The sequence below is a fragment of the Nicotiana sylvestris genome, chromosome 2 (assembly GCF_000393655.2).
Source record: "Nicotiana sylvestris chromosome 2, ASM39365v2, whole genome shotgun sequence".
In the NCBI taxonomy this organism is placed as follows: Eukaryota; Viridiplantae; Streptophyta; class Magnoliopsida; order Solanales; family Solanaceae; genus Nicotiana; species Nicotiana sylvestris.
Genome location: NC_091058.1, coordinates 92237608 through 92249161, shown reverse-complemented (window position 1 = coordinate 92249161; position 11554 = coordinate 92237608).

The following is an 11554-nucleotide window of genomic DNA, read 5'->3' as shown; positions in this document are numbered from 1 at the left end:
TGACGGAGGCAATTTGTTCTTCCATCCAAACACTTCAACCTTTTCTTCCCCTTTTGAGCCTTATTTATTCTTTCATACCCTTCTTTTAGAATCAGTAATAAAAATGAAAGAAAAAGAGAAGAGAAAAATGATGATAATAAAGACAAAAGAAAAGTCACAAGAAAAACAAAGGAATTGGGAACTACGTTTGACATGATTCCTCAAAAAGGATACGTAGGTGCCTCACGGCTCGGTCATAGTGTAACAGAAATAAAAATCCCCAAGCAAGAAATTGGGGCAGAAGGTGTGTTTGTAATTTTGGGAAGGAAGTTTGATTCCAAGAGTTGTAATGTTTTACTCATCAAAATTATTTTGAACCTTTTGATACCCCTTTTCTTTTAGCCATACACAAAAACCCATATTGATGTCCAAAAAGACCTCCCGATCAGTATCCGAGAAGTGCCAAGTCATGCAAACGGAAGTCGGGAATAACACTCTGATCCCCAGCAGAGAAGAAGATCATAAGCTGGAAATGAATTGGTAGCCGAAAAAATCCCCATCAGAGAGAGTCATATCGATAACACTCCAATCCTCAGCTGGAAAAAATAAAATAAAATGAGAGAGTCTTATCGGTGAAAACCTCCACAGGCACCATAAGGCGACGTAAGTTGAGAGAAATAAAACGAGAGAGTCTTATCGGTGAAAACCTTCACAGGCACCATAAGGCGACGAGAGTTGAGAGAAATGAGAGAGTCTTATTAGTGAAAATCCCTCGAAGGGCACTACGAGGCGACAAGACAAGATTGGCGGAAAGGATCCGCATTTGGCAAAGAGTTGAGTGCCTGTTTATCCCCAGCAAGATGAGGCCGTCCGAAAGATTGATTGATACAAGTATACTGGGTTGATTAATCCGGAATGCACGACATGATCGTTGGGATCAGTTATATCATTCAGATAAGTTCTTTTCTTTCTTTTTCCCCAACATTTGTTCAGAAAGACTTCTTCTTTTTCTATCTTTTAAAATCATCACTTTTTCATTTCTTGGTTTAAAGTCTTTATCTCCCCAACAGTTTGTTTTTGAAAAGGATTTTCAGAGCTTATTACCAGTTACCAAGATGGTGCAAAAACACAATGTGGATAGGACGGGCCAAAGATAATGCAATGGAACGAGAAAGACGTTTGTTGCAAGACCAAATGATAGATTGGTCTAGGATTTCAGGGAGGGTATGGAGAAAAGTGGGAAGCAACAATTGGTGAATAAAGAATCGTCAAGAAACATGAGCTTCCCGAGCAGATTATCGACCATGTTCCAAGAGGGTCGGACAACACGGAGCAGGGAAAGAAGAGGGGGAAAACCATCTCCAACAGGAATATGATCGCCAGCAGGAATATCATCCCCAACAAATAATCTCATCCCCAGCAAGCTTTGGTGATGTAATGGAACACAAAGCTGGGAAAGAAGAAAGAGAAAACCATCCCCAGCAGGAGTGACACAACCATTCGCCACGTTTTAAACTAACAAAACTTTTTTTCTTTGATTTGAAGCAGGGACAGGAAATGTTATAGATGATGAAAAGACATCATGATACAAGAAAGATTGCCAAATTGGGGCAGAAAATTTTCTTTCATTTTGAAAATTTTCTGGAAGTCCGGTACCCACTTGGGGGAGAAGCAAGATAACACAAGTTTGGGGAAAAATGGTATCCCCAGCAGTTTTCGGAAGAAGGCCAAACAAGTTTTAAAGAAATCAATTTCGGAAGGAAGATAACACAAGTCTTAAGGGAAGTAGTTCTAGTGGAAGGAAAACACCAGCTTTAAAAGAAGTAGTCTTTGAAATTGGAAAATAACATAACTTTGAATAAAACACCAATGTTATCCCTAACAGTTTTTAGAGGAATGAAACACCATGTTTTGAGGGAAGCAGTTCTGAAAGAAGATAATTTCAAGTTAGAAGGAAAATGGTCCAGGAGGCAGGAAGGAGCAACAGCAATAAAACATATTTTTTAAAAAGTTGTTGAAGTCAGGAGCCCGCCTGGAGAATGGGGTATTATCTTTGAGTTGTTTACTGAAGTCAGGAGCCCGCCTGTAGAATGGAGGTATTACATTTTTAAGAAGTTGTTGAAGTCAGGAGCCCGCCTGAAAAATGGAGGTGTTATATTTTTAAGAAGAAGTTGAAGTCAAGAACACGCCTGGAGAATGGAGGTATTATATTTTTTAAAAAGTTGTTGAAGTTAGGAGCCCACCTGGAAAATGGAGGTGTTATGTCTTTAAGAAGTAGTTGAAGTCAGGAGCCCGCCTGGAGAATGGAGGTATTACATTTTGAGTTGCAGTTGAAGTCAGGAGCCCGCCTGGAGAATGGAGGTTGTTATAATTTTAAGTTGAAGTCAGGAACCCGCCTGGAGAATGGAGGTGCTATATTTTTAAGAAGTAGTTGAAGTCAGGAGCCCGCCTGGAGAATGGAGGTATTATGTTTTGGGAAGTAGTGAAGTCAAGAGCCCCCCTAGAGAATGGAGGTATTACATTGTGAATTGTAGTTGAAGTTAGGAGCCCGCCTGTAGAACGGAGGTTGTTATATTTTAAGTTGAAGAAGTCAGGAGCCCGCCTGTAGAACGGTGGTTGTTATAATTTTAAGTCGAAGAAGTCAGGAGCCCGCCTGTAGAATGGAGGTCGTTAAATTTCAAGTTGTTGTTGAAGTCAGGAGCCCACCTGGAGAATGAAGGCTGCTTTATCTTTAAATTGCTGTTGAAGTCAGGAGCCCGCCTGTAAAATGGAGGTTGTTATAATTTTAAGTCAAAGAAGTCAGGAGCCCACCTGTACAACGGAGGTTGTTATAATTTTAAGTCAAAGAAGTCAGGAGCCCGCTTGGAGAATGGACGTTGTTGTCATTTCAAGTTGAAGTTGAAGTTAGGAACCCGCCTGGAGAATGGAGGTGCTATATTTTTAAGAAGTAGTTGAAATCAGGAGCCCGCCTGGAGAATAAAGGTATTACATTTTGAGTTGTAGTTGAAGTCAGGAGCCCGCCTGTAGAACGGAGGTTGTTATATTTTTGGAAGAAGTCAGGAGCCCGCCTGTAGAACGGAGGTTGTTATAATTTTAAGTCGAAGAAGTCAGGAGCCCGCCTGTAGAATGGAGGTCATTAAATTTCAAGTTGTTGTTGAAGTCAGGAGCCCACCTGGAGAATGGAGACTGCTTTATCTTTAAATTGTTGTTGAAGTCAGGAGCCCACCTGTAAAATGGAGGTTGCTATAATTTTAAGTCAAAGAAGTCAGGAGCCCGCCTGTAGAACGGAGGTTGTTATAATTTTAAGTCGAAGAAGTCAGGAGCCCGCCTGTAGAATGGAGGTTGTTAAATTTTAAGTTGATGAAGTCAGGAGCCCGCCTGTAGAATGGAGGTTGTTAAATTTTAAGTTGATGAAGTCAGGAGCCCGCCTGTAGAACGGAGGTTGTTATAATTTTAAGTCGAAGAAGTTAGGAACCTACCTGGAGAATGGAGGTATTATATTTTTTAAAAAGTTGTTGAAGTCAGGAGCCCGCCGGGAGAATGGAGGTGTTATGTCTTTAAGAAGTAGTTGAAGTCAGGAGCCCGCCTGGAGAATGGAGGTATTACATTTTGAGTTATAGTTGAAGTCAGGAGCCCGCCTGGAGAATGGAGGTTGTTATAATTTTAAGTTGAAGTCAGGAACCCGCCTGGAGAATGGAGGTGCTATATTTTTAAGAAGTAGTTGAAGTCAGGAGCCCGCCTGGAGAATGGAGGTATTATGTTTTGGGAAGTAGTGAAGTTAGGAGCCCGCCTGGAGAATGGAGGTATTACATTCTGAGTTGTAGTTGAAGTCAGGAGACCGCCTGTAGAACGGAGGTTGTTATATTTTAAGTTGAAGAAGTCAGGAGCCCGCCTGTAGAACAGAGGTTGCTATAATTTTAAGTTGAAGAAGTCAGGAGCCCGCCTGTAGAATGGAGGTCGTTAAATTTCAGGTTGTTGTTGAAGTCAGGAGCCCACCTGGAGAATGGAGGCTGCTTTATCTTTAAATTATTGTTGAAGTCAGGAGCCCGCCTGTAAAATGGAGGTTGTTATAATTTTAAGTCAAAGAAGTCAGGAGCCCGCCTGTAGACGGAGGTTGTTATAATTTTAAGTCGAAGAAGTCAGGAGCCCGCCTGGAGAATGGAGGTTGTTGTCATTTCAAGTTGAAGTTGAAGTCAGGAACCCGCCTGGAAAATGGAGGTGCTATATTTTTAAGAAGTAGTTGAAGTCAGGAGCCCGCCTGTAGAACGGAGGTTGTTATATTTTTTGAAGAAGTCAGGAGCCCACCTGTAGAACGGAGGTTGTTATAATTTTAAGTCGAAGAAGTCAGGAGCCCGCCTGTAGAATGGAGGTCGTTAAATTTCAAGTTGCTGTTGAAGTCAGGCGCCCACCTGGAGAATGGAGGCTGCTTTATCTTTAAATTGCTATTGAAGTCAGGAGCCCGCCTGTAAAGCGGAGGTTGTTATAATTTTAAGTCAAAGAAGTCAGGAGCTCGCCTGTAGAACGGAGGTTGTTATAATTTTAAGTCGAAGAAGTCAGGAGCCCGCCTGTAGAATGGAGGTTGTTAAATTTTAAGTTGATGAAGTCAGGAGCCCGCCTGTAGAATGGAGGTTGTTAAATTTTAAGTTGATGAAGTCAGGAGCCCGCCTGTAGAACGGAGGTTGTTATAATTTTAAGTCGAAGTCGGGAGCCCGCCTGGAAAATAGAGGTGTTATATTTTTAAGAAGTCACTGAAGTCAGGAGCCCGCCTGGAGAATGGAGGTCGTATTATCTTTTAAAGTCAAGTTGGAGTCAGGAGCCCGCCTGCAGAACAAAGGAGTACATGTTCAAGTTGAAGTCAGGAGCCCACCTGCGGAACAAAGGAATACATTTCAAGATCAAGCCAGAAGTCAGTAATGCGGAGGGTTACAACAAAAATACCCCCATCTTGAATTCTATTTCAGAAATCAGAAAGAAGACTACAAGAGCAGGTCGAAGATAGATAAGATTCTGTAATCATTAGTTTAGTCTAGCTTTTTGTTTTCTTTCTAGCAATGGTGTAATAAGGAGGTCGGAAAGCAGTAGTAACAACATGCAACATCAGTAACAACAACATTGCAGTCCCATGGTAGTCCCAGCTACCAAAACTTCCCGAACTACATTAACCTGATTCCCTTTTAGCCAGGGATATGTAGGAAACCTTTGAAGCAAAGGTTCGGTTAAGCCTTTCAAAAAATGCTTCACACGGAGTAGCCGAACGGGCAAAAATCGTTCGAATCCACTCACTTTATCTTTGCACGAAAACTCTTTGTGTTTTCGGACAAAGAGGGGCAGCTGTGAGCACGTGATTTTTGCCCTATGAGAACTACTCCCAAAAATTCAAAATAAGATGGTTTTGTGTTGTTTGTGATTTATTTGTATTTTGTCTGTGCATGTTTATTTCTACTTTAATTAATTAAAATAAAAAAAATATGTTGCATGTGCCCTTAGGATTTTTATTTATACAAATAGGAATTAATTAACCATAGTTTGGTTTTTAAATAAAGAAAATCACAAAAAATACATATTTTTGTATTTTTGACATTTAATGTCCAAGTGCCCGATTTTGTTTGTAATTAATGTTTTATTTTGGTGCGATATTTATTGTTAAAGGTTAATTAGTATTTTCTAAGTTAATTTTTTTTTACAATTTAATTTAGGAATTTTGGTTTTTAGGAATTAAAAGAAAATGAAAGAAAAAAAAGAGTGAAAATTGGACCAAATCGGAACTGGGCCAATTTCAATGCAAAAATCAGGCCCAAATTACCCATGTACCAGGTCCAATTGTCCTGGCCAGAGACGTCTTAAAACAACGTTGTTTGATCACTCTTAATCAAGGCCGTTGGATTAAATCGGTCCAATGGCTGAGATTCAATCTCCCTTACCCGTTCCCAAACTCGACCTGTTACCCGGATCCAACCAACCCCCCCCACTTAAACCAAACGTCACAGTTTCCTTTAAGTGAATTGATCCAGGCCGTTGATCGTGCTTGATCCAACGGCCAAGATCAAACCACCCCCTCCGTATATAACCCTAATCCCTTACCCCACGCCCCAAACCAAACCCCCCTCACCCCTGTTCAGTCATCTCTCTCAGAGATGACCCCTCGAAACCCTAGAGCCGCCACCCCACACTTTCGCCTGAAACCCAGCGGCAACGATGCCGTTGGCCATGAAACTAAAACCTCTAGAGCACCTAACCACCCTCGTTACGGATCCGTTAACCGTTTGCCTCGAATCAACCTCCAACTTCTCGAATCTTCAATTGAAGATTCGAGCAGAACCTAAACCTACCCCAACCGGCTCCAAATTCATACCAGACATCTCCCCGACCTCCCTCGTTACTAAACCACCGTTGGTTTGGTTCGAATTAGACCAGAACCGTTCGAACCCCAAATCGAACCCCCAAGAACCCTAGAAACCAAAGGTTGAAGTCTGTCCAAATTAAAGGATGATTTGGGGGTCTAATCAACCTTAGTCGAAGTGTTCTCAGTTGAGAACACTCGATTAAGGTTCGTTCGACCTCAAAAAGTCTGAGTCAGAGTCCAGGTCAGGGTCGTCCAGTTTTCCGAAATTCTTGAGGTATTTTTTCTTTCCTGTTTGTTCCATTTTTGTGTTTGTTTATATCTGTTTATCTGTTTAGTGTAGTTTTATTGATTTTTCAATTTTTTGTCGATTGATTCTGTCCTACTTCAAAGACTTTTTATTTGGTCGAACTTTTTCTGGTCATGGTTAAGTATATGATAAACTATATAATCGATTTGAATGAGCTTCGTCGATTAGTTAAAATTTTATTATAATTCCTGTTTCTATCAATACGACTCGAATCACCTGTGTGTCTGTTCAATTCTGATTATTTGCTATTGATTGTATGTGTTGTAATTCGTGTAGTTGATTGGATAAGTGTCGTCGATTAGTTTTACATGCTTGAATGTTAGAATAACCTGATAATAATTTGACTCATGCTGCTTCAATTCTGATTGAATCACTGTTGGAATTTGATGGGGTAGATTGGTTATAGCTGAGGTGTTTAGAGTTTAAATTCAGTTCATTTAGATAATTGAATCAGTGTAGCAAATGGCTTAGTTGAATATTCTGACAGTAAAGTACCATTAAACTAATGAAATAGTTTAAAACAGTAGTGGGGGGGTTGAAGGCTGTGTAAGGGATCATGGGCACCATTTCACAAGGTTTAAGGGATTTTGAATAGAAAAATAAGCTGCCCATACCCGCGTGGGATTAATAAATAAAAAGAAGTTTAGTGGGGAACAAAACATATACTAGTGGAATTGAAAAGGAGATGATGGGTAGAATTAGTTTAAAATTTTTGCCTAAAGTGCTCTTGAGAGCTGGCAAGGTCAGTGTTGGGTATAAATGGGGGTCTTGGTTCTTCTTTTTGGACAAACCGGGAAGGAAGAGAGTGGAGGGAGCTTTCACTGTTTCATTACCTTAATTAACTTGTCAAAATATCAGCCAGTAGTCCAACTGCCTGAGAATCATAAGCAGTTTTAAAGTTCTCTGCTTCAAGTTTCAGTGATCACTTTTGAGAGTCTTTAATCAGTTAGGAACATTTCTGGAAAATTGGGAGGGAAGATTCCGAAAAACTGGAGGAGAGTTTCAAGAGTTAGTCTAGTTCAACCAGTGCTACCCCATTGAAACTGAAAAGAGCTTCAGCTTTAACTGTGGAGTTGTATTTTCGAGTTTTTCTTGGTTGCTGAATTCTAGAGGGTGTTTCTGCTTGTGTTTTGACTGATATTTGGCTGCTGTCACGCTGTTTGGGGTCAGTTACTGGTTGTTTGTGTTGCTGTTGATATTGCTGGGAATTTTAACTGGTTTTTCCTGTGTCGTTGTTGGTTATCTTTTGGTGCATTGCTGTTGTGAACTGCTGTTGTATTGGTGCTCGCATTTCTGCTGCTACTGATCTTTCTTCTTCTTTTTGTATTCCAATACCAGGTACATATTTCGAGCCTATGTCAATGTAGCTCCATCTGTTGGAAACGTGAAATGAAACTGAAGCTGAATATCTGTCGTAGTTCTATTTTGATAATTTTGTTACGTTAGGCAGTTCTCTGTATAGTGATTGAGTGCTTATTGTAATAAAAATAGGACTATTTTGAATGGTAAATCTAGGACTGTTAGCTTAAGGATTGTTAAACTAATTAGAGAAGTATGTTGAATCCGGAGTTAGCAGTTTATTTTGGTCTAGCTATTGTTATCAATGTAGGGCAATTTGGATCTGTATGAGGAATAGTTTTGAAATTGGACATTGAATTAATAATCAACAGACGCTAGGGCGATAAGCAGTTCTAATAGTCTTCAGTAATCCATTTCTAAATTCATGATTCCTTTAAGTATTGAGTGTTGGTTTAATATTGTTAGTTTGAGTTAGTAATTGTTGTTGCTCAAATCCAATCATGTTTCCCGTCTGATTTCCCTTTATAGTGATAATTAGGAACTCACTAATAGATAAGCAAGTAAGGTAATCTTCATAATCATCGAGTGCATGTTGAATAATTTATAGCATCTCAGTGTATGTGTATTTAACTCGAGTTAAAATTTGGTCTAATTAAAGGCTTAACAGTCCACTAGCGGACGGTTTGGGCTTCAATGTCCAGACTTCACACACGTAGCAACTTGTCAAGGCAGGTTGGCCATTTCGTTCCTGGGTAGACCTTGAGGCCCCAAAACCGTTGAGAGTTTGACTTAGTTGGAAGTCATAGGTTCAAAAGTAATAGCTCCTAAATAATGCTCATTAATTAGGATTTTATTTTGTTATTAGAGATAAATAGAGTAGAAAATCACAATTGCTTTAGGTTTACCTTTCTAAAATAAACGAGATGAGCCTCGCCAAATAAAACACACAGATTGCGGGGCCCTCACAAATGTATGTATTAATTACTTAAAACTCGGGATCGGCCGCTTATCGAACTTCACGGCCTTTTCCCAAAATAACCACGCGTTAGTCTCTTTAGGAACTTACTTTAAATAACATTACCTTCTTAAACCCGGGTGCACATTTATGTGACCCAAATCCAAATCTCAACGGAGTCGAAATGTGTCAATAACCACGGGCACATTGATGTGACGTGGCTCGAGATGTGTTTTCATGACGTTGCAATTCTCGTTGAAAATAATAATAATAATAATAATAATAATAATAAAGGCGGTAAAAAGTTAAAATTTGCACATAGGTTCAACATGTATTTAAAAATCAGATAAATAAGCCGAATATGACAGTTGAGCGATCGTGCTAGAACTACGGAACTCGGGAATGCCTAACACCTTCCCCCGGGTTAACAGAATTCCTTACTTAGATTTCTGGTTCGGGGACTGTAATACAGAGTCAATCTTTTCCTCGATTCGGGATTTAACCGGTGACTTGGGACACCATAAATCTCCCAAGTGGCGACTTTGAATTAAATAATAGATCTCATTTCGATTGTCCTTTAATTGGAAAAACTCCCTTTACGCTCCTTTGCGGGGTGTAGGTAAAAAGCAGGTGTGACAACAACTGGTTTAGTAAAATAATTTATTGAGTGCCTCCACTTAATAGCTAAATTGTTGCTGATGAGAACAAAGTTATCTATATCAGTTTGATATAGGTCATATACCAAAGTATATTACATTCTCCCCTCACAAGTAGTTATCTATATCACGGCAATATATTGCAAAGCATGCCAGACGCATTTGCTTACCCAAAGAAAGTAACTATATTCTCATTGGAATTGCTTATATTAAGTCCTAGACGGACAAAGTCTATGGTACGCTTAAACCATATAGACAAATCGGTTTCAAATAGCTTCTTGATAAAGAAGATGAGCAAATGATCAAACTGATCATAATAAGGAGGCAAGTGATCTAGAAGATCACATGACATAACACTTCATAAAATCTCATGAGAGATTCAGGTATCCGAATATATGAATGAAGAGATCTCTATGTTATGTCTTTATGAAAAAATATTGGAACCGATATAAAATATTCGTCGACGACATCTATGATAGCGCTAAATATAGAATTGGTTTCATATGAAAGACATATAATTTTGTCTATGTTGTTCAAACGCTTGAAAGTATAAAGTCAATGGTATGTGCAATCAGTTTTCGATATCTTATATGTCTAGCATGACATAAAAACTTGATATGCCTCTAAAGTCTATTATATGGCTTATGTGACTTAACTTATATGACAATCCTTGAAGGATTTAAATCGCTTAAAGCATATACAATTCTTGGTCTTGAAGTACCACATCCTAAGTGCAATTTGTGCACATATGTATCTTGCTATTACTATAAGCATGATAATGTGATAGCGAGAATACCTCTATGGAGATATTGAAGAGCCATTCCAAGATATTTATGAAGACATTATATATGTATCACGAATGATGATTTCAAGGTGCAAAATATTCATTCAAGTTAATATGGCTGATTTATTTATCAAATCTCTACCAACGATCTCTTGAAGATGGTGCACAAGATTGGAATGTGAAGACTCAAGAATGTAAATGATACTCTCATCAGGGGGAGTTAATGCGCGTTGCACTCTTTTTTCCTTACAAGGTTTTGTCCCACTGGGTTTTTCTTGCAAGGTTTTTAACGAGGCAACCAAAAGGCATATTGTTAGATATGTGTACTCTTTTTCCTTCTCTAGAAATTTTTTTCCCATTGGGTTTTATTTTAGTTAAGGTTTTAACGAGGCACATTACTTATCGAGTAGACATTCAAGGGGAGTGTTATAAATAGAATTCTATTTATGGTGAATGTCCATATTCAGAGAGATTCTAAGGTTTATTACTTGGTGGCTAAGTCAATCTCTCCCTATCCCAAAATCAATAAGAGTTCTCTCTCCCTACTTTTCTCTGCAATACTCTTCTTCTTCTTTTTTTGTTTCATAATATAATTGAACTTTTGTTAAAACTTAATTGTAACAAACAATGAATTGTGAACAAAAGTTTATAAGGGATAATGGAGCTTAGAAATACACAATGAAATAGCAACCAAGTTGGCACAACGACCCTCTTAATTGATATTCTTCATTTTCTTGTTAGGAGGTGGTTAGAGGGATATTTTAAGAATAAATTATGAGTCGAAAGGGTGGTTAGAGGGATACTTTAAGAATAAATTATGAGTCGAGAGGGTGGTTAGAGGGATAATTTGACAATGAAAAATGTTAGGTTTTAGTTGATAGATCAACTGCTTTACTCTCTCAGTCCCTGAATAACTTTCTCTTTTCCAAACTGAACAATGTGTTTTGGACAAAATAATACAATGTACACAAGTTGTAACCATACCAATGAATGAATTAAAACTAAATCAGTATTTGTGTACTAACATTATTCATCATGTTTAGTAATATTGCATAATATTAGTATAAGATAAGCTTAAATTGCAGCATGATTAGTGTTCTGTAAGGTATTATAATTACCGTTATAATCGTAGTAGTAATATGTGATGTAATATCACTTTTCGATTTTGGATCTACTAGGTAAACTACTAAAACAACAATTGAGAAAAAAATTCAGTCAAGTGTGGTAATTA